Source organism: Stegodyphus dumicola, chromosome 2 (genome assembly GCF_044657685.1).
Source record: "Stegodyphus dumicola isolate Sdum_Otavi_A_Nest chromosome 2, ASM4465768v1".
NCBI lineage: Eukaryota > Metazoa > Arthropoda > Arachnida > Araneae > Eresidae > Stegodyphus > Stegodyphus dumicola.
The window spans coordinates 105,863,973-105,869,354 of NC_140769.1; the positions used below are offsets into that span (position 1 = coordinate 105,863,973).

A 5,382-nucleotide genomic window follows, 5' to 3' on the forward strand; every position below is an offset into this window, starting at 1 on the left:
TTAATGAAAATGCAAACAAAAATTTAACCATTGGCTCTCTTTCTACTTCTAAAAAAAAAATTGAGTAAATATCAAGAGTTCATTTTATACTGTTTTACATGTTGCATTATCAATGGAAAAAGAATATCCATTGTGTGTTAAATGCAGTGAAAACTTGGCAAATGGAAAGCATGAAACCTGCGAAATTAAAAATACATTTAGAAACAGTACTTTTCCCATTTTGCCGCCGCAAACAATAAAGTCGCCAACAACGGTACTACTGATGCCAAACGGAATATCTTCACTGCCAATGTTTTCCGCCTCATTTTCGAAACAAGTCGCAGCCATTTCTTATCAGATTGTTTCTTTCAATACTGGCATACAACTACATAGAATTTTTACAAGATAATTAAAATTTATGCCTCAAGACCATTCACGGTAATTAAGACAATTAGACTGCAATCACACCACTCACCCGAAGGCAAAATGAAGGGTTAAATTCATCAATTCTAATGAGAATGCAGTAGTGAAGTAAAGCACTGCGGTTTTACATAATTTCTGAGTAAGCTATTTGTACGAATTGAAATATTTCTTGCATTTAAACTTGTATTCCAAATTAAGATTTAACTTGAAATTAATGTAGATAATTACTGAGAGAATTAGTTTTTTGTAGCGTAGTTTACGTGAGATGAGATCACGTGGTGTTAAGTGATACGAACCAGCGAATCAGGATGTTGAACCATGAAAACATAGTAAATTCTTAATGTCTTTTTACAAATTTATTATCTTTATTTATTGGCTTTTTACAAAATTTTAAAAGATATTAAAATGTTTGTGCCTCCAAAATAAAAAATTCTTAGAACTAACGTTTGTTAACATTTTTTATGTGTATATTGTATGTACTGCAACAAAGTCTGCTTGGCGAGACTTGCGCCATTGAAACTGAAAAGTACCTCAGAAACTAAACATAAAGATTAAGTAAATAAATCTGAAGAATTTTTTTAAGGAATGAGCTGAGAGCATGAAAAATTAAAATATATTTTTGAAAAAATATACAATAGTTCCTGAGAAGGATTTACAGGCATCCTTAAAAGTTTCATGTTTAATTGCAAAAAATTTAAAACCTCATACAATTGGAGAATCGCTCATTCTTCCTTCAGCAATTAAAATAACATCATTTTTGCATGCAGAAAAATATAGTAATGATTTAAAAACAATAGCATTAAGAAAAGATACCATTTCTCACCAAATTTCTGTAATATCAGACACTATAAAATACAAAATCCAGTCTTTACTATAAAACTTGATGAAACTACCGACATTACTAAAACATTTCATTTCATCGTTTATGTGAGATACGTTTTTGAAAACGATGCAGTAGAATATGTTTTATGTTGTAATATTTGGGAAGGAAAAACAACTGGAGAGAATATATTTGAAATTATTAACAAACATTTTGAAACAAATAATCTTACCTAGACACACTGTGTCGCAGTTTGTATTAATGTAAGCTTTTAAAACTAAGCCAATACTTTGGCAAGGAGAATTGAACCAAAAACAGAAACATGCTTTTTCACAATTTACTAAAGAAAATAATACAGATTTCTTGTTTAAAACAACGTATGATAAAATTGACAGAAATTTTTTTGAAAAATTTCAAATAAGGAATTAGGTTGGATCTGTGACCCATTTTGCCTTTAGTATTTTCAATTCCAATGTATCTCTAAATGAAAAAGAACAATTAATTGATATTTTAAGTGACGGAATACTGTGTGTTAAGTCTCTAAATTGCCAAAAATTTTAGTTGATTGGAAATTAATATGCCGATTTAAAAGGAATGAAAGTAAATTATTACGTTTCTTACATAAAATTGTACAGTAAACCTTTAGCTTATATTTAAAACTTCTAAAATGCTTATCTTACATTTATCTGTTATTTAAGCATTGAAAGTGGATTTCTCACTGAAATAGAAATAATTTTGCTATTGAATTAACATGGAGAACTTTTTTATTGAAATATTTTTTCTCCGTGACATTAGTTGCATCTACTACAAAATAGATTAAAGAATGGTTTTTAAAACATTTTGAATTTGTTGTCATATTGATTTATGAAGCACTAGATTAGTGAGTTTTTATTACATTATTGACAAGTATAGTTTTTAAACGATCAAAAAATTTTCAGCGGAGATAATTATTTGCCAAATATGTTTCCAAAGAGGAAATAAATAATAAGTGATAAAAAGAAAATTCAGTTAGAACATTCACATCTCTAACAAAGTAATTTGCTTTGATTTAATCTTTATTATACAATATATTTTAAAATGATACGGCAAAATCCAATGTGAAAGGTTATGCGAAGATTACGATAGTACCTAGAGTATTCAGCATTTCGTATAATCCTATAACCAGATAATAATAATATTAAAATAAATTTTATCTGAATGAAGCTTTCTTATAACAGAAACAGTAAAATTATGCAATTACATAAACGAATACACTTTCAGACAATATACTTAATACTGTTTAAAAGAACAAGCCAAAGTTCTGTTGTTACTTCTCGCCCTTCAGCGCATGCTCAAGAATTACCATCCAGGCGAAACTAGTCGATTTTTCCATGACGTCAATAATTCGAAAAGTGGGGTAGGGTTTGGAACAAGGAGGTTAGAATAGATGGAGTAAGCATGACGTCACAAAATTGAAGCCGAGGAAGGATCGACAGCGTGACGTCACGACTGATGAGCCAGCATGGCTGCCGTGTAGCGTACAGATAAGACGAAAGCTTTGTTTATAATTGTATTAAAACTGCTCAGCCAGATAAAATTGGTGAATGTAGTGAAGGATGTCAATCATTCCCGCTGCTACGCAGCTAATTTCATAAGTAAATGCCATAAACAGGTATTTTAGTATTTCTATTATTTAGACTTTATTGCTACTCGCTATTAGTTCAGCATTGCTTTGTTGATCGTTTCGACCTGATTTTGAGAAATATGGATAGATGTGCTGCACCAAATTGTCAAATCATTCTAGAAATAACTTTAGGATGTTTTGTTTAGCAAAAAATGAAAAAAGACGAAGAAGAAGTAATTCTTTCTGGTCGAGATCAATGGATTTCGGTCGCAGGAGCGTGTTTTTGTGAAGTAAGTGCAGCTTCGTATTTTTTCATAGCATATGAGAAAAATTCCCTTATTATTTTTTTTCAAAATGTGTACTTTCATTTAGCTGTCACTTATTGACGCTGAAATGATTTTACAAATATAAAATCAATTGTGGAATGTGTGTGCATTTGTGCAGCAAAATATCGCCAATACTGTTTTTTACTGTTGCTAATAGTTTATACTGTTTGTAAAATTGTATTCTATATTTCATGTAAACTTTGTCTCGGTTGGGATTGTAATAGGCGTTTTTTTATTTAAATTTTACTGTACGAATAGTGTATTAAAGGTCTATGCTGTATTTTGATTCTGATGTATTGTCGCCAAATATATCAGTTGGCGCCAGTCTTAAAAATTGGTAAGTATAACATAAATTATAAATTGTTTAGGTTATTCTGTATAGTGAGGTAAATATATTCTGTGTCCTTCAGGAAGCTTCATAAACTTAATTATTTATTCTTAATTTTGTCCTATTTTCATATAAAAGTTAAAATTTTTCACAAAATTTCATTCTTAATAGTGTGATTAAATTCATTTAGTACATGCAACTGTAATTAAATACTAGTGTTTTTGATTTTAATGTTAAACTTCATACATGCTTTTGTTAAATTTGAAGGTGCATTTTGAAGAAAACCAGTTTGAATGTTCTAGGAAAGATGGGTTTAAAAAACTAAAGCCTTGTTTAATGTGCCTAATCCAACACAACTGTTGACCCCACAGCATGTAAAAGGCATTGGGTTTACCAAACTACCATTCAATGATATCCAGTTTTTAAAATGTATGTTTTTTTAAGTTTTATAGTTTTCATAAAAAATGTTTCATATTAAAAATGGACTAATTTGTTTTATAAATAAATCAAAATATTGAAATTCAGGCATTATATGATTAAGCTTTAATTTCAGTGCTTAAGAATAGATTAAAAATTGAAATTTTTAATAGATAATAATTCATAATACTGTTTAAATTTTGCTGTTATATATATAATTAAATGTGTATTTTATTATAATAATCATACTTAAAATGAGGCATAAATGCAACCTCAATTTGATATAGTTTTTGATTAATATTACTGATTTCGAGGCCTATCAGACACAGGTCTCATTTCTTCAGATTTGCCCCTAAAAAAGAGAAACCTGTATTTGATTGCCTTCAAAGTCTACAGAGGTTTGTTCAAAATCAGGATTAAACTAAAATAACTTTTTTGCTTAATTTTAAATTTTACATATATATAGGAATATGCATTAAGTAAGCAAAAGAACAGTATTATTGAAAGTAATAATTTTGAGTAATATAATAATATGGTAATGTATGTTTTAATGTCCTATATGCCTTGTCTAAGAATTCGCTTTCAGAAGTGGGGCTTCATTGTTTAAATAATGTAAAGTCCTTCACCTATTATAAATTTCAGATTTTACATAGAAATATCATACAAAGTAAATTTGCAGTACTCAATTACATTATTGTTTCCATCATTATTGGATTAATTTGAAGTTAGTCTTTAAGGTTAAGTATTTATAAAATGTTTGTATTTTGTTTACAAAAACTTCCATCATGTAGCAGTTACTTTTATGTTATGGAAGATATCAAGCTCTGCTAAATCAAATTTACTTTTGTGTGACCTTAAATCTTAAGCACCAATCGTAAATTTGTTTTGGCATATTTTTAAGAATTTGAATGAAAAATTTATTGCTACTGTGAAAGAATGATCAACTGATGTTTACCTTACTAATCAATGTCTTACAGTGTTGTAATGATTCGCAGGATTTTTCATAATGTGATGTTGCATATATGTTTTGATCTTATCAAATAAATATAAAGAATGTATTCCTAATCAGATATTTCTTCTTACGTAAGATTATTATCTATCATGATGTGATGCTTAGGATTTGTTTTTAGAAGCCAAAACACTATTTTTTGAGATGCTAATAAAAGCAATGTGTTTTATTTATTTACTTACTGCTTTAAAACAGGTTTTGAATTAAGGCTTTCCCCTTCCTTACAGTATGCACATAAAACTCACTTAAGCTATATTTTTAACATATTAATGAGATATATGTAAATAAAATATGTCTCTTAGGGTAGCTCCTTTAATAGGGGGGAAAACTGAACTAAAATGGTATACCTTAAAAACATTTTATTGAAAATAAAAATATTATCATAACAGTGTCGGCTAAGATTTATTCAGATGGTTTTTTTGCATTTATTCTGGCATTTCCCCATAAATTCATATAAATAAAATTTCAGGTAAAGTA

General features: G+C 28.6%; 1 long non-coding RNA gene across 1 annotated transcript; it reads left to right on the top strand.

Moving 5' to 3' along the window:
* Positions 1 to 2,735: 2,735 nt before the first annotated feature.
* Positions 2,736 to 3,999, top strand: LOC146998537 (uncharacterized). The gene is made up of 3 exons (XR_015039321.1): positions 2,736 to 2,873; positions 3,032 to 3,115; positions 3,747 to 3,999. It is a non-coding gene; the product is annotated as an uncharacterized LOC146998537 (long non-coding RNA).
* Positions 4,000 to 5,382: the final 1,383 nt, after the last annotated feature.